Source organism: Haliotis asinina, chromosome 10 (assembly GCF_037392515.1).
Source record: "Haliotis asinina isolate JCU_RB_2024 chromosome 10, JCU_Hal_asi_v2, whole genome shotgun sequence".
Lineage (NCBI taxonomy): Eukaryota > Metazoa > Mollusca > Gastropoda > Lepetellida > Haliotidae > Haliotis > Haliotis asinina.
In genome coordinates this window covers 43861040-43880337 of record NC_090289.1, presented here as the reverse complement: position 1 = coordinate 43880337, position 19298 = coordinate 43861040, and the positions used below count along the sequence as shown (strand labels likewise).

The 19298-nt window shown below is 37.8% G+C and overlaps 1 protein-coding gene across 1 annotated transcript in view; it reads right to left on the bottom strand.

The window, feature by feature from the left end:
• Positions 1–19298, bottom strand: part of LOC137299077 (semaphorin-5A-like) — a 177448-nt gene that overhangs the window by 144728 nt on the left and 13422 nt on the right. The window lies entirely within an intron of this gene.

Sequence of the window (19298 nt, the reverse complement as noted above, 5' to 3'; positions counted from 1 at the left end):
GAAAAAACATATATGTTGTATACTTCAAGTAAAGATTGAAGAAACACCTTTTCTCTCTGTATATACAGGTATTTAAAAGATATATCAAAAAAATGATAAAAGAAGTTTGGAGATGAGACAAGCAGGAATGGTAAACTAATGATTAATTGTGGTGGTGTGTGTGTGTGTGTGTGGGTGTGGGTGTGTGTGTGGGGGGGAACCTAATTCCATAAATATCCAAAAATGCAGGAAGATAACACCATCCGAACATGGAAATATGTCCAGAGGGTGCAAGCTATATATTATGCCCTAATTTCATAAATATTCAAAAACTAAAAGATACCAAATCCCAACATAGAAAAAAGTGCACAGGGTGCTAGTTACAACTAGTTTCATCACTATCAACTCTGTCCTCCGCCTACATTAGTACCACACAGTTCATGAACTGTACCGGTGTAGATACCAACTGCAGGTACGCCCAAGTCAACGGAGGTGCACTTGGGTTCACAGTTGTCTGAGTACACCACAGCATACACATTGCTGTCAGAAATGTAATTGACACATGTTTGTAAATTACAGCCTATGACTGACAATGGTTACTGCAAATATTTGACTGTCATAACATACAGAGAGGTTTACGCTTTGAAAAATACACTAAAAATGCCATGGTGGAATTGTAAAGTTTGCTTTTTATGATAGAGGATTGGCCTGGTGTCATGTCATACAATAAGTGCATTAACTTGTTACAAAATTGAAAAATAATCTTTTAGTTTTTCTGGGACATCATAATCTTGGCATAGATAAATATTTGACGTTCCAAAAGGCTGTTGAACCAGGTGTTTGTTTAATAACTTCTGATGTTAAAGTATTTGTTTTGAAACACTAGGTTAGTGTTCTACAATAATCTATTGTTATTCTTTTGAAGTTTGTTTAGATGGAATGTAAATATTATAAGCTTCTTTTAAAAACATTCTTTCCAAACAATACGCTGTTATTTCGCCACATTACTGAAAGCCAGCATTAATTTCTTTAAAAATTAATAAAAGGAAACACCATATGCACATGCTGCGCAGTTAAACATGGCTACGCCAGCTGGATCCAGTCATGCACTGGAAAACAACGATCAGTACAAATTTCAAACAATTAAAGCAGGTTACAGCTGTACAGTTACCTCCCCTTGGCATCGCTTGTAATAAATTCTGGTGACAGGATCTGCTGATCTTGGGTTTGAATTCTTGATTTGACAAATTTATCTATGATCTTGTTTACGGTATATATTGTTCAGTAGCATGCTGAACAGTTTTCCATAAATATGCTGGTCACCTTTAACAATCAAGCCATGACCAGACATACCAGTGATTGATTTTGTGCCCACTGATTCTTGGCTTGATCGTGAAGTACACTGAGTGACTGAGTCAGTAAGTATGGTTTTATGCCATTTTTATGCCATTTTAGCAATATTCCAGCAAAATCACAGAAGGGGACACCAGAAATGGGCTTCACATACTGTACCCATGTGGGGAATTAAACCTGGATCATTGACATGACAAGGCTACCCCACTGCTCCTGAGATACAAGCACCCAAACCAAGTCACGGAGTGGGGTCCACTTTGGCATAGTCTACGAACATGTTTATGTTACTGAGGAGCTTTTCTAAGACAGAATTCCCATTTCTTCATATCATGGAATTTATGCAAATGAAATGTTGGAGACTTTAGAGTCACTTATTTTATATTTCGTCTGTAGAATCTGAGACCTGATTAATACAAAAAGTATTTCTGCACAGACTGATAATCTGCATTATGCATTAACCTACAAAATAAATAACTAAAACATATCCAAATAATCCAAGACAATTGTTCATTGTATATGAAAACAACAAACAAATCTTATAACCATTCATCTCACATTTCTAAAACATGGTTACAATATTTATTTTCCTTAACAACTGCAAAAAGTTATCTTGTAAACATCATATGAACACTGACAAAAATATTAACCTTAGTGAAATGTGTTTTGTTGAAGATTTGAAATTCTTACAACTGAAACATAATATCAGCTGGGGTATTTTTATAATATATTTTCAAAAAGTGATGAAAGGTTGGCTTAAGGTCTTCTGTTATTACATAAACAAGACCTCATCATTTTACAGTCATGCTAGTAGGAAGGTTTGGTTCTCTCCCTATTCAGTGTACAAAATAGCATGTCTAAGTTGAATTATATCAATGGCATGGTCACTGCCATGTGTTACAGATATGTTACAGACAGGGTTACAGATACAGTTACAGACATGCTACAGATGTGTCGCAGATAATTACATGTGGTTAAAAATAGTTACAGATTGGGTTACATATGTATTGAATGCGTTGTCATGCCTTTCAAGAATAGCTACAACCCGGATTCACACAAGGGTAAGCATGTGGTTACAGTCATTTTTACAGATTCGTTAGAGCCATGACAGTTACAGACGTAGCTATGATGTGTTACAGACATAGTTACATATAGTTACATGACACAGTTACACATACAGACATGGCCACAGTTGTGTTGCAGACATGGCTACGGACATGTTACAGACATGACTATGGATGTGTTACAGACAAGACTGCAGAAGTATTGGAGCCACAGTTACAGACAGGGCTACAGTTGTGTTGCAGACATGGCTACGGACATGTTACAGACATGACTATGGACATGTTACAGACAAGACTGCAGAAGTATTGAAGCCACAGTTACAGACAGGGCTACAGTTGTGTTGCAGATATGAATACAGATTTGTTACGGACACGGCTACATACACAGTTATAGACATGCATGGCTACAGGGTCATGGTTACAGTTGTGTTGCAGACCTAAAGCATGTGAAAGACATTGTTACAAAAAAACACAGATGTTACAGCCACAGTTACAGCAATGGCTATGGATGTGTTACAGCTATTTTTACACGGTTACAGACATGATTCCAATTATAAGAAGCAGTGCCTGACAGCTGTTGAATACATGTATTAATTTTAAATGAACCTACAGTTGATGTTTCTCAGTTCATGAAGCAAACACCCATACAACAGGAGTGCAACAAGATAGGATAAAAACCAGCAAATACAATAAATACCTATGAATAATGCTGCTAAGACAACACAAACAATCTGCTCGATGTTCCAAATCTATTTCAAAATTGCCAACAACGTAAACAGTTGGATAAATGCTGACATAACAAATGACACCACATCATCAAAAATATCCACAATCGTGGAATAATGACAGATATCGCCTAATACTGTACCAATGACCACCTCGAGCCACTTATATCATCAACACTTGTCAGTTCACCAGAAAATATCGACAAGTAAGTAAATAGCTTTCCAAGTCAAACCCTTTCTAGAGATAACTGCAAATCCCTGCTTTTAACACAATCCTATATTCAATACTTCAACAAACTTATCCAGTTATCATCACATATCGTAGTGACATGCCGTCGCTGACCAACGCTGGAATCTGATGACATGGGACTTGTCTGTTAATACTTAGTCAAACTTTTTACTGAAGATCTTAAATGATTTTTGACTTTGACATGTACATGCAAACAGGGGTCCATCAATCTGCATTCTTTCATTTTATGAGAAAATGAGTGTTAGGTCTTTTTTCAATGTTTTTTCAAAAGTTTAAATGTTTGATAAAACCAATGGTAGGGGATATATCCATTTGAATGGTAGTCCAGTTATTTTAGCAGTGCTCAATGGCAAAACAGGATCGGAAAGAATATCCAATTATTGTGTTACACTACTTCTAGCAATATTCCAATAGTATCACGGCAGAGAACTCAAGAGATGGTTTCTTTCATCCTGGAATTGAACCATGGTCTTTTGCATGACAGTTGAACACTTTAACCACTTGGCTACCCCACAAACTTTAATACTGCACGGAGCCCAGTATGTGAAATAGCCACTGGTCCATTAGTCCATGGCTAGTAAAAATTCAGCTGGGCCATTAAATCTCCACAGTCACTGGTCCAACTGGCTAGTGAATTTGTATGGAATTATTTTGTAAACAGATCACTCTCTCTGACTTGTATTTCAATCATGCATGATTATGGCCTGATAAACTTGTTCATCATATTAGCTTCAGAAGGATGAAACTTATATTTTGAGCTTGTGAATTCTTTGGGGTTTATTATGATTCTCAAGCATAGCTAGCCTTACTGGCCAATAAGACTTGGAATCTGTTCTGTACTATGAGGGAGTTTAATATGACAGGTCCCACTTTGTGAAACCATAAGCACTAACAAGGTGATCAAAAGATGACGTCTGCAAGGGTGAATCAGGAATTTCAAGCAATGATTGTCACAGGATTCCAAAAGCCCAGGGTCCACTTGCACAAAGCAATCTTGGCACTATAACTATCTTAAGCCTACGAGGGTTGGCTGAAAAGTTCTCAGCCTGAGTGGTTTTTCCCCACCAGGTAGAGACAGGTGTTTGCCACCAATGAGGACAATCATTTAGTGAATCATAGACACAAGAACTACAAACGTACTAATAGTTTTATCTCAAGTACAGATCTTTTGGTAAACCTACCCTCTGAAATCATCAGAAATGGACAAAACTGAATACAGGGCAGTCATCAAGTACTTGCAAAAGAAAGGGATGTCCCCAACACAGATACATGCTGACATGGTCTCCACTCTAGGGGATGATGCTCTTTCATTTTCCACAGTAAAGAAGTGGGCTGCAGAATTTAAGCATGGCAGACAAAGCCTTGATGATGACCCACGCTCAGGAAGGCCTTCAACAGCAACCACTCCAGAAAACATCACGCGAGTGAACGATATGTTGATGTATGATCGACGATTGACTACTCGACATATTGCTAGTGTAGTGGGCATCTCTCCTGAGAGGGTTGAGCATATTATCACCAACGAATTAGGAATGACTAAAGTTTCTGCAAGATGGGTGCCAAAGCTCTTGACAGCAGAACAGAAACGTGTCAGGTTCCAGACGTCCCTTGACAATTTGCGTCGTTTTGAAGCAGATCCCGATGATTTTGTGGCACGATTTGTAACCATGGATGAGACCTGGATACATCACTTTCAACCAGAAACAAAACTACAGTCAAAACAGTGGAAGCATCCTGATTCACCAGCTCCGAAGAAAGCCAAGTCTGTTCCTTCAGCTGGAAAGGTGATGGCATGAGTGTTTGGGGATTCCAGGGGTATTCTGCTCATTGATTATCTTGAAAAAGGTCAAACTATCAACGGCAGATACTACGCAGATCTACTGAACCAGTTGCGAAAAGCAATCAAAGCCAAACGACAAGGGATGATCGCTAAAGGTGTCCTCTTCCACCAAGACAATGCACCTGTTCACAAATCGGTGGTGGCCATGTCAACAATCCGCGTTTGTGGCTTTGAACTCATTGACCATCCTCCTTATTCACCTGATTTGGCTCCTTCTGACTTCCACCTGTTCCCCAAAATGCAAAAGGAACTCGCCGGTCGCCATTTTGCAAGTAATGATGACATCATTTCCGCTGTGACTGATTTTTTTAGGGTAGCTGAAGAAGATTTCTTCCTGACCGGGATTCGGGCCTTGCAGCATCACTGGCAAAAGTGTGTGAACTTGGAAGGGGACTATGTAGAAAAATAAATTACAAACATGGACTTTGTAACTTTTTTTCACAGTGAGGCTTAGCACTTTTCAGCCAACCCTCGTATGTTGGGGAATGGGAGTTACAGTCGTGGTAGCGCTAAGATTGCTTTGTGCAAGTGGGCCCAGAGGGATGATTCCCACATTTAGTGAAACTCACAAGCATGACAAACTAACAATCATAATGATGGTTGGTTTGAATTCACTGTCATTGGATTATGGTCTGCAACTGAATGCGAAAAAATACAGGACTTGCCCACACTGCCACACTTGCACCCTCACTAGAGCAACGCCCCTTGGGGTACAACGCACGTAGTCATAGCCACACACACACACTTCCCCATCCCGATTCTTTAGCTACCGTTTACAGATAGGATAGATTCGTGGAAATTCCCCATAGAGTATGGGTGAGTGAGAGTGCGGGTGAGTAGTAGGGTAGGTGAGTGAGTGAGCGTGTGCAAGCGTGTATGTATGTGAGTGCAAGCATGTTTGAGTGAGTGAGTGCTTTCAACAATATTTCAATCAGATCACATCCTGACAGTGTAATATGGAAGGAAACTCTGAAGAGAAGCAAGTCTGATATTTAGCATAGGTATGATGCTGATAATACTGTGAAACAGTCAGGGTGTACCAGGCCAGGATTCAAACCCACAGTCATAGGTTTACCAAGCCACAAAGGGATGCAGCTCTGGAGCTCAACGCAGCTCAAATTGCAACGACTTGTCCAGCCATGCCTAAAATGGTTGTCATTTAGAAGTATAGCTAAAGCATCAGATATTCTTGAACCTTTTAAGAACTTCAGCAAAACAACAGTTTTGATGGTTGGGACTTCAGATGAGTCAGCTAATCTTCATTGTGCAAGAGGCAAATTGACAAATAGCTCAATTGGTATCGCAGTTACATCTTATCGAAATGTTTGCACAACATTCCAAAGAGTTCTTTCTATTATATGAAACATTTTTTTGGCGTAAGTTCCTCATGGGCCATGTAAATACGAATATATCTCTCCTAACAAAGCACATACCTAGGAACCATACTACTAACTCTTACGTGCAATTATGTTGCCCTCGGATCAAATACCACCTTATCGCTTCACACAAAAGCTCGACTGGGAACTGAATTCAATCTGAAAATGCCACAAACGTGTCTATTGCTTGTTATCTCACTCCCAATACACAGCAGCCATAATAACGTGTAATGGCTTACGTTATCTTGAAAAAGGCATAACTGTTACAAAATGAAAGGGAGATAATTACGGCAAAGGCATGAGCTCAGATGGGTAAACCACCATGACAGTTACAGGATTAGCAAACTCAGACGAACTGTTTGTTGTGTCATCGGGGGACAGGAGTATGACATGGCTAACTGCTCTCACTCCGAGATCTTACCACACTTTCGACTTCAAAGTTGATAGGGGCTCCATCTATGAGAAACTTGATTAAAGCCAAGTGTCGATGAAGTATTCAACCTGTCGACATGGATTTAAAAATGAAGCCATATACATTAAGCATGGAAGCAGATTTCGTCAAAGATGAAGTGTTTGTTGTATACCTGTTGTGCAGTGTAGCTAACACATATGCACAGTTCAGCTAAATTACATCAGAACTAATTAAATGGACATGAATCATTTTTAACTAAACCAAGCAAAAACTAAACATCATATGCTACATTTGAGTGCTTAAACTATGGATAAGACCATGTGACAAAGAAATTATCACGTGAAAACAATGGACGATTTAAACAAAATATACACTATAGCCAATATAATATGTTAACTACAAAAAATAAGTCACAAAATAAGTTGCAAAGGAATCATTTATGAAGATCTAGACATGATAACCTGTTTATAATCTCAAAACTTCAGATGATTTACAATTAACAAAACACAATAACCAATAAAGATGTGAAAAGTATTGACAATTTAAAAGAACTTAATGTGACTCTCTAAAGTATGTGAGATTGTTTCAAACTACATTGCATGTGACGAGACCTTTGGCCTACATCACTTAGAATGAAGATAGAGGTCATCAGTTTCCTTCAAGACTTGGGACCAAATGCAGCGTATGAAATAGGGCTTGTCCGACTGCCCAAGAGGGGTTGGAATTTACAGCTAGCCAGCACGATGGTCTGGTCCAAATGTTCCATACATCTGGGAGAATTCACCATATCTTGGCTTCTGGTCTGGTTAAATCCTGTTTTGGATGTCTGGCTGGGCTTTAGGCCTATTTCATATACAGCCAAATGGCACAGAATAATCCTCATATATGTGCATGTATGTGGGGTGTCTTTCAGTGAGTGAGTCAGTAAGTCAGTGAATGAGTGAGTGAGTGGTGATCAAGGCAAGTATCATTTTTTTATACTGACTTCCGCAGTAGCCAGGATTGAACCACCCACATTTTGCTTATCAGCTGACACACTATCCACTACACTACTGCAACAGTGAAGGCAATATGACTGACTGATTGACTGAGTTTGGTTTGTACGCCACTTTTAACAATATTCCAGCAACATCACCACCCAGAACAACAAAAATGGACCCATGGAGGGATTCAAACCCCAGTTTTTGGCATGATGAGCCAACACTTGAACCATAAAGCTACCCCACCGCCCGATGTCAGTATGAACGACAAGTGCTTGTTAATCACCATGCTAATAGGCACGACCACAGTCTGCCGGACACCTGTGTATAGGTAACATTCCGCCTCTCACCTGACCGCAGAATGGCGTAGACAGACATGAACATCAGCAATATTTACACTTCACCCCATGATTTTCAATCACAAGCAATTAATCATGATGACATGGGATTAGCACTGAACATCAAACTAACTAGGACAGCAGCCCGTTGGTATCAAGCAGGCAAATTACGTCCCGTAGAAGCCATGAACTGCACACACATGGAATGGGTATTAGGAATGGGTATTATCACGTCAATGGCCCTCAGGTTGCTTTATCTCTCTAGGCAGGTAACAGATAATTATACTCAAGTGAGTGAGTGAGATTTGACAATTTTTCCTCTTCAATGAGTGAGTGGGTTTTGACAGGTATCTTCTCAAGTGAATGAGTGAGTGAGATTTGACAATTTGTACTCTTGAATGAGAGTTTGACACTTGTATTCTCTAGTTTTTGAACAGTTATTATTTTGAATTAACGAGTGAATGAGTTTGACACATAAACACTCTCGAGTTAGCTTTGACAGTTATCCTTTGAAGTGGATGAGTGAGTTTTAAACTTGAAAACTTTGAGAGAGTTTTGACAGTCGTTCTCTTGAGTGATCAATTTGTACTCTCAAATGAGTGAGCAGGTGAGTTTACCATTCATATTCTTCAGTGAGATTTTGCCAATATTCCAGCAATATCACATTTGGGGGTACCAGAAATGGGCTTCTCACATTGTACCCAAGTGGGGAGACAAACCTGGATCTTCGATGCAATGAGTGAGCACTTTAACCATTAAGCGACCCCACTGCCCCAGTAAGAGCACAGGCTAAAACCAACTGATTATCATTAGTCAGCTCTAAAGAAAAACATAAGGTACTGGAGATCTATAACGCATCGATATAATCACTGGAGGTAATGTGAAACAGTTCCAGTCACGTATGTATTTGGATGACACCTTCTGTATCATCAACTATCATTCAGTATTAATCTCCTAACTTCATAACTGATCATGAACAAGCATGTACAAGGACAAGTATGATCCAGGTGTTCCGTGGGCAACAGATCTCCAAAATCTAAATCAGAATATTGTTACGATATACAAGTATTATGACCATCTTCCCTTGATGCTGGACAACTGTCTCACACTTTCACCATTAGTGTGTACTAGATCATGTGGAATCTTGTTCATGCAAGAATGGTAAAGCTGTCAACTATTCAAACATGTCCAGAAATGTTCATGCCATTATTCTTAAGTTTTCAATAGAATTAACATTTGATGTTTCCTTGAGGACCGAAAAGAGTTCACCTTGTCCTCTGTGGAATAACATTTCAGGGTTGTATGGTTCTTCACACGAACATGCTACGCAAGGTCAAATGAAGAAAGAGGCAGGTGTGTTTGGTTGAGATAAACAATGATCTGCTGATCTGCAGGAAACAATGAATATGTCTCCTGGTGTTGAGAAAATACAGATTAATCCTTCCCAAAGGAAAATACCCTTTCTGTCAACACTATCACCACATATTTTTTGTCTGTTCCCATGAATTTACATCATTCACTTAATATCTAGGATCTTAACAAATAAACTATTCTCCCGTGACGCTCCAATCTATCCCATACAATCCGTCCTACCGCCACTAAACCCAAATTGAGAAAACGCATCAAGCTGAATTAGCAAAATTACTTGTTTCTGTAGGTCCTATCGGCAATGATCAAGAAAAAACATGTCAATTAATTCTACATGAATCCTACATTATGGTAATCACGGATGTCTGTATCTACTTCAGTGGCGTCTATATCGAATTTTACACATGTAGCTCAGTGTACCTGTTTGATAACGATTGGTGGAGATTTAGCTCCATGCTGAGTCTGACTTATCTCCACATGGGGGGAACTTCAAACAAACATAAACAAATGTATGCATACTTCAATGGAACTGTTGTGTTCCTAATAGGCACTTTCTGGCATGCTGGGATTGTGATATTCCGAGGCCACGACATGCCACGACCTAAGCATTGCAGTTGTTGTATGAACATTCACAGCTAAAATCATCAATATTCTGGCCTGAAGTTAATTACTGACCATGAGAAAAGGAATCAGGTGGTATTATATGGTGTGACTACTATGCCATGAGCCAATGACGTTTGTTTCAATTTAACTTGATTCTGACAATGCATGCAGTGTTATATTCAAGTTGTATGAGTGCAGAACATAATTAATTAAGCCTGGACCTGACAATCAAGTGATTGATGTGAGCAACGGCAATTGGGTTATGACGACATCACATCAGCTCAGTCACCAAGATTGATCTAATGGGTCTCTTTCACAACCAGTATAGGTGGGTGGGTGGGTGAGTGAGTGAGTGAGTGAGTGAGTGAGTGAGTGAGTGAGTGAGTGAGTGAGTGAGTGAGTGAGTATGCTACTCTGAAAAATATTACACTTAGACAACACCATCTTCATGTGAGACATGGTCCAAGCACAAACAGGAAAGAAGTGACAATTTTCCAATCTACCAAGCTGAAGAGCTATTGGCAATACTATTATGAGGATAACTAGTTATGTGCAGTTGACAATGAAGACGTCTTTTGAAAATTCTGATGGTTAGTTTTGTGTGACTGCCGGATTTACGGTAACGATGCAACAGATGCAGAGGATTCACAACTGAATTTCTGACATGCACAGTGAATTTCAGCATTTTCAATGATCAGGCCACCCATTCCCCTAAAGACCAAAGAATATATTTATTTTAGAGCTGCAAAAAACAATTATGCAATAAATCCTAAAAATGTGAATTTGATAAGTGCATGATATTTGTTTGAAAGTATTCACCATAAAATGCATTAACATCACTTAAGGGTAATAAGCTCCTAACGTTAATGTCATCAAAACACTCCTTAACCTTAAGTAAATAATAAATGCATTTCGACAACGCCATGTTTGCTTAGAAACCTCTAACCAGAGTTTCTGGAAACCAGACTTCCAAAATTGAAAACAGTCATGTCCATAAATATGACACAAGGACCCCATGGTTTCAGGTGAACTGGAGATTTCGGTTTGTATCAAAACGCGCTCCGAACATGCATTAAACCAAGAAAATGCACGCTGGGATTCATTTCAAATACATGTTTGTTATAAAGATCTCCGTCCACAAATAACAAGATGTGAAAGATCTAGGTTAATGCATGTCATTGACATTTTCTTAAGCAAGAAAAAATAATCGTCCTCTGAAATATGCGAGTTTGGATGGAAATTGTGAACATGCATTAGGTGGTATTTATACTGTATTTCTCTATTGCATTCCAGTTTTTACCCCAGACTAAACTGCACTGAATTGTATTTGAAGCTAATTCACACCATATTTTGGGTCCCATTAAGCATTGCTCATGTGAAGTTTCCTAAACCCAGACCTCTGATAACCAAGTTTGGTTTATTCTTGCATTAAACAGCCCTGGATTCACATCTTGTACTCTTGCAGGAATCGAACATAGTTCTCCAGTACGACAAATGAACACTATTGCTATTTAGCTAAATACACTGGCCATAATGTTTATGATATTCAGATAGTATTATGATATCAAAAACTAAATATGTCAGTGTCTCATAATCGAACAGACTGTAATAAAACATGGTTATGGAAAACCATTGGCTGATGAACTGAACAGCTGTTAGGATTCAGCCAGGGAACATCACTGAACATCATTAACAAATTCTACTAGCCTTCAGCCAGAGGACCAGCATAAAATCAAAGGCTGTATTGCAGTCAAATCAGTCATTGCAGTATGAGTTTACACTCCTTTTATCAATATTCAAACATGGTAGGGGACACAAGAAATGGGTTTCCCACATTGCACCCATGTGGGGAATAAAACCCAGGTCTTTGGTATGACCAATGAAAGCTTTAACCAATAGGCTACCCTAATGTCTTGATCAATGTTACAATCTTTGATGAAGGGAATATGTTCATACTCAAATACAGATAATTGTCCCATAAGCAGAAGACTGGCAATTCTAACTAAGGAAAATAATTATGAAAAACATAGTATAATATAATTCTGACACAAAAAGTACCTAAATGGTGAAGAAATGCATCCCTGGTGGTGTAAGATGTTTAAATAAAATTGTTTCAAGAATTGTGAGATGTACATCCCACCTCAGTCAGTCATAGTTCCATTGACAAAGGTCAGCATGACATCCACTGCATATCTGGGGTTAACAGGGACATTGTCAACACCAAATCTGGCAACAATGTTAGCAATGCTCAAGGGTTTTCATTCCGTTATGTTTGGAAATTATTTTGAAAAATATACAAGTACAAATGTACTTGATATTACATATATTTTCCACATGTTGGAAGTTCATCAAAAGAAAACTTAAACAATTGCTGAAACCGATTTCTGTCATGTACATGGGAGCAATTCATTGCCCTAACAGGAATCACAAACATCCTTGTTAATTTGTGGGTTTCTTGGGTCTTTTTCACAACCCTTTATGAAGTGGGTAGCCAGACGTTCAGACTTGGTTAATGTCAATTGTCTTGACCCAGTGTGTAGATCTACGCACATGTCAATCACTTGATTGTATAGTCCAGACTCAGCTACTTAAAACCATAGTGTAGCATTAAAGAAACAAATAAACAACCCAACCAACCTCATCATAAATTGGGTCTGGGTTTCCTACTCAAAGACGTTTACTGACACAGTCTATTGTGTTTGTTTTATCGGAGATTAAATTCTACAGAGACTTGTACACCCTGATTTCCTTAATCAGCAAAATATCAGTTTTTCCACAACTAAAATATATATTAAAAACTTTCCCAATATTTTTCTACATCCTATGTATAAAGTTGTTTTAGCAGCATTTTAAATTGGGGAGTCACAAATGAAACATACAAAGTTTTGGATAACAAGTTCTTGTTTATTTCACAGAGCAATGTTACAGTGTAGATTCTTACGCTGTTATCAAGCTAAACATTGCTCAATGTAATAAACAAGAAATTGGTATCCCTAATGTTGTATGCTTCATTATGCATCAGGGTGGTAAGGTAGCCTAGTGGGTAAAGCATTTGCTCGTCACGCCAACGACCAGGGTTCAATTCCCTACATGGGTACAATGTGTGAAGTCCATTTCTGGTGTCCCCCTCCATGATACTGCTGGAATATTGCTGAAAACAGTGTACAACCATACTCACTATGTATCAAAATCACTCATTACTTATATATGTCTGTAAATTTGCTTTGCTTTTTTTCCTTCTGTCACTGTTCATTTCCTCAGTTGTCTCCCAAGGATACACACATGTTCAGCAATTAATTCTGACCAGACCTATCCAGTTCCAAAACCTGAAAAACGAAACTAAAGCACAACCATCAACAAATGTCTAATAAATGGTGCTGAAAATACATGCTTAACTAAAGACTTTAATAACATAAGTTGTTGGTAGATATCATCAGTTCACTTTGACATAAAACCATGACACTATAGTCAACATTTCAAAGCCAGCTCACCCTATACTTATCCCAGACAAATGTTTAACTTTCACAGACATCTAAATTGCATTTAACAAGTTAAACTACAAATTCAAGTCTTTCTTTTAGTATCTGTTTCAAATCCCAACCTTTGGTGGTCTAACTGCTTTAAAAAGTGGACCCCTGGGTTTGGGTTTAGAAGAATGAGTAGGGATATACTGATCCTACAGACAAGGTAATTACTTTGTTCCGACAATCCTTTTTAATGATCCGTTACAATATGAAGGCTGAAGCAGTGGTTATTGAGCCTGGGAGAGGATTGAGAATGTTTCCCTAACTAATTTTACAGTCACTCCTTTTTGAGGATGGAAACTATCCAGACATGGGCAAAGGCAATGCACTTGAGAAGTCACTTACGATCGAAAATGTCAAAGTTTTCAGACTGAATCTTTTTTTATTTCTTTCTTATGGCTAGACCAGTATGATTCCATGATAGTCTCAGAGAATTTACGCTGGAGGGAAGTTGACAGGACAAGGTGTTCCACATAAAGGAAAGCCCTTTTTAAGCCATTATGGAGAGAACTCGTACATGCCACTTCTGCCTTTGCCCTCAATGGCCCAACAAAGCTTTTGAATTATAAAACCTTTGTTTGTAACTTAAAAAGACAATTTTTATATAAAAACACTGAACAATTGTTATAAAAGAGTAAAGTTTATTTGGCATTGTTTCAGTTTTTACTTTTCTACTCTAGGAAAGCGAAATCGGACTCAATGGTCTGTCATGATATCATTTTTAACTTTGCTATAAAGAATTACTTAAAGTTTATTTAATTCCGTGCTCTGTAATATTTTTCATATTTGATGGCAGCCTGTAAAGAATAGAGTCAAGGCCAAGCTAGTGACTGACATCATCAGCATCATTTAATGCAACCATAACAAAATGAGAATTTGAAGACATACATGAATCAAGTTAGTGAGTCTGACCTCTTACTTTTATCAGCCACGTCTTACGACAAGTCTGGTTTCCTTGAGATCAATTTTACCTGTATCTTGCAAGAGGCAATGGCTAACGAACAAACCACTGCATTTTGAAATATTGAAGTTTATTCACTATGCACATTATGTTTATGATGGAATGTTAATTGATTCAAGGATCATATTTAGATTGTAGTTAGTAATGTAATGTTTAATGTAATACAAAGTATTATGTGTGTTACTGAAATAAGTATACTTCAAAAATTAATAATTCTCCAAATGAAATCAAGATATTAATTAAAAGACATTCTCTCATATCTTAGATGAATTTGTGAATTAAAAGGAAAAAAATTATATTTTAACATTTTTAACACAAGATAAATCTAAGGATATGTGGAAACAACTTTTTATGTAAACTTTATGCAATAACGTTTTAGGAAACAAGCCAGGGTGTTGTAGCAAATACGTTTAAAATGTCACATACAATTAAAATCCTAAACTCAGTCAATTACTATATCCTTAGTGGTTGAGTTGTACATAAGACAATGAACATATTGGGCGACAAATATGAAGGAAATCTTCATTTTTCATTGAGCCTCACAGGAAAACACGATCTAATTAGCCTCTGTAAAGAGACCTCTGGCTCCATGGGTTAACAAAAAAAACAACTAAACAGATTTCAAATGGAGACCTCTGAGTGCAATATCTATTTTCATACACAGAAGTTAAATCAACAGTTACCTAACTTCACCGATGTCTTGCCCATTCTCCAAGCATAATAAAATGTTCGATAAATAAATATTTTTTATGGAAATATTGTAGATGTTCACAAGGATTGTCACCCTAGATGTATGATGTTAGTTTTCAGGGGAATATGATTAGGAGCATGTATGTTATTATGGACCTTAAACATTAAAAACTTTCCAAGTGAGTGTTTAAGATGATTTTTGTGTAAAGGGAATATTATTAGGTCTTTCAGTATATTATTCTTGACCATACACATAAAAGCGCTTTTTTACTTATTGTTTAAGAGTGAGTGAGAGTTTTACGCTGCTTTTTAGCAATATTCCAGCAATAATCACGACAGGGGACACCAGAAAATGGGCTTCAACTTAGTGTTTAAGACAAGTCAAGGCATACACAGTGGTTAAATACTGTCTAAGCTTTCTGATTTATACAGGTAGAATTCACACCCATAATCAACAAGATCAAAGACTATCAAAGAAGGTATTAATTACCTAATGGAATTAGGTGTGAACAGGCTTATACTGATAACAGACCGCTTCTGCCACCATGTAATGACGATTAAGACAGAGATTTATGAGGTCACATGCTACTGTTGCTTGAATAATTCACAGTTAGTTTGGTCAGAAAACTGTGCCATTTTCACCCCTTCAACTACAGATCTACCTGGGGCATAGTTATTTACAAGCATCACAGGTGAGGTGAACAATCAAGATTATTGTGCTTAGTGTGTGTGTGACACCATGTGTATGCATGTATGTCTATGTGTACATCTAACTGTCTGTGTGCCTGTCTGCCGGTCTGTCTGTCTGTATATGTAATAAGGATTAATGCTGCTTTATTGTGCAAGCTAACTGAGATACTGCATCACAGATTAACATGGACCTTTAAGTAACTCAGTCCAAGAATATTGTTTTGTTTGTTGTTTAACGTTTCTGTCAGCTATATTCCAGGTATATGGTGGCAGTCTGTAAATAAGCAAATCTTAACCAGACAATCCAGTGATCATCAATCTACGCAACTGTGATATGTCAAGCACAAGGCAGGGTAATGACAGGTACCAATCTTAGTATCTGTAGGTATCAGGAGTGAACCTTCAAATTCTGCTCTCCTAGAAGATGCATGCTTAAATCTTTAAATACCAAAGACCAAAAAGTTACACACAGGAAATATAAAAGTATCACAAATCAAGCTAAACCAATATCAATGGTTGGGCATAAGGTCAACTAAAAACCCCTTAGACATTAATTATATTTTAACAAACCATATATTTGAAAGTGAAGATGAGAAATCATATCTTATCACACACAAAACAATTTAACATTAAGATATTCAAATCTTTAATTTGAATAAAAAATAAATCTTTTTTCTTTAAGTTAAATTAATTATAGAGACATGTCAAATTCAGGAATCTATCAACCTGCTTACAATATTGATGTATGCATTGCAAAATATCACCACAATCAGAGACCATACACCAAGGACCAATATACATTTGACTTGCAATATTCAAACCTAGGGGTGAAGGTTCCTCTATTTAAGCATATATGAGTGACAGTCAGTTAGCTACTGGCTGCCACTGCTGGCCAGAACTCATTTCAGTGTTTTTGTAAATACAAGCCATTGCCTCCCATTTGTCATGACAGAATCTGATTTAATGAGAAGTTAATCCCGGTTGTTGTTCTGATCTGGAGGTGATATACATCCCTACAGACCGCCCACCTGACCATTACATTGACAGGAGGTGGTGGAACACCAGAGGTGACCATCAGTTCGGAGTAATCCGAGGCATGGGTGCTGAATGCCAAGATGGCAGACGTCACCACTGATACAATTCACAGAGATTTTGTTACTTCAAATATGTGAATCTTATAAGGATCAAGCTTCTGATGTATTTTATCCCACAATTAATCATTAATAGAAGTAGATATAAACTGGATCAAAGCACACAAAATATATCGAAATGTTTCAAAAGCATGGGAAAATAAATTTTAATCAAAACTTCAGCTGGAAAAAAACTAAAATCTCCATCGAGATATAGATAAAATGGTTGAAAACAATAGATGAATTCTGTCAATACTGACTCAAAAACTTAAAAACTCTATAAAAAAAACTACAAGTGATTCCAGGCATTCTGAAAAATAACTAAGCTATGCCCATTAACTGACTGCTAGTTGATAAGAGTGGTCATCTGCTATATGGATTTAAAAAGCATGCACGCAAACTATGAATATTAATGTCAGTCCTCTTCAAGTCAACAAATATTTACTTGAAAAGTGACGGTTTCAATATTTTAAATGAAGTGTTTCAATTTCAAATTTTTGCTTCTTCAAACAGCTTCTAGTTATATCATTGCATGCCAGCTCCCAATAGTTGAAGACCCTAAATTATGTAAGTCTCAGAGGTTTCTTAGTTAGTATGGGTGTGGTGCTGACAAACCTAATTAAGGTGAACCAGGATTTAAACCTATGATCATACACATCTGCTGTGCCAAAAGGATTCAATTCTGCAAGGTGAAATGCAGTGTGAGCCTTAGATCAATGGGCCACCCCTAAGTTTTCACCCCAAAGGCAAAAGTCATGCAAACCAGGAGAGATAACAACAGAGTAAAAGAAAAGCTACCTTCAAAGAAGAGATTATGTAACAGAAAGCAGGAGCTCAAACACAAGCATGTGTATCTCACAAGATAATTCAATGGCTAAGACTAAAGCAAATGCGAAAATACTTCCACAAGGTTGGAAGAATAGACCAGTGTTTCAATCACTCATCCATAACGGGCCAATTGTCTACAATCTAGGAGGACAGGGAGTACCAAACTTCACAATAAGCACGTCTGCTCCAGTAAGCAAGCAGACAGCAATTAAAGAGTTTGCTATACTGCTTCCAAGCCATTGAGTCTGTCTCCTGCACCAGTTGCCCGCAGTATGTGATTACTGGTAGGGTCATCATCATCTCTGTCTGGTCTGTGATTAAACCTGGCATGGCCTTCAATTGGTCAAGCCTGCTCCCACACTAAATGTGACCAACAGGCAACTCACAACAGGAGGACATCAAACAGATCTTCCAAGCTGTTAATGAGAGTCTTGGCAAGTGAAGCAGCATAAACAAACTGGATCTGTTCTTGTTCATCTCTTAGAACCAGAAAAATATGAATGAATGAATCAAAGACCTGTTTCAGAATGATCAGACCCATCACACACAGTCAGGTGAGTTGGAGACCTGTTTTGGAATGCCCAGTTCATTGCGATATGGACAAGTGAATAAAAAATCTGTTCCCCAAATGCTCACGTCCTAATTGTCAGCTTACAATTTTTTTAACCACTGATGAAGACCATGCCTGGACATTTCACTAAGCCCTCTCTAATAGCCTTTCCTCTCGCCCTTTGTTGTGGCATATGGACACATGACCTTCTCTTTAAAAAACTGAAATACTCAAAGGGGCACTGTCATCAGTTCAAATGACCTTCAACAGAAGACAAACTTCTGATGACACCAACCCTGGTTTTGCTGGAATATTCCTAACACTTCTTACTCTCTCACAAGGAGACAATTTGTACGAATTATTGAATATCAACTGGCTTACATTTGTAAACAGAATACACACAGTTTAACCGTCACCCAATGACGAATTACATTAAAACATCACTATCAACAACTATCACTATCAACTATCTTAAATGAGCTGCCAATATATATTGCACTTCAATGACAAACTGACCATACAGAAGTTATCCTATGAGGGTAAACCGAAATGAATGAAACAACTTACACCACACACGCTAACAATAAAAACAAACATTGCATATTAAAGATAATGTCATCAGTTTTACTTTAAAAATTTA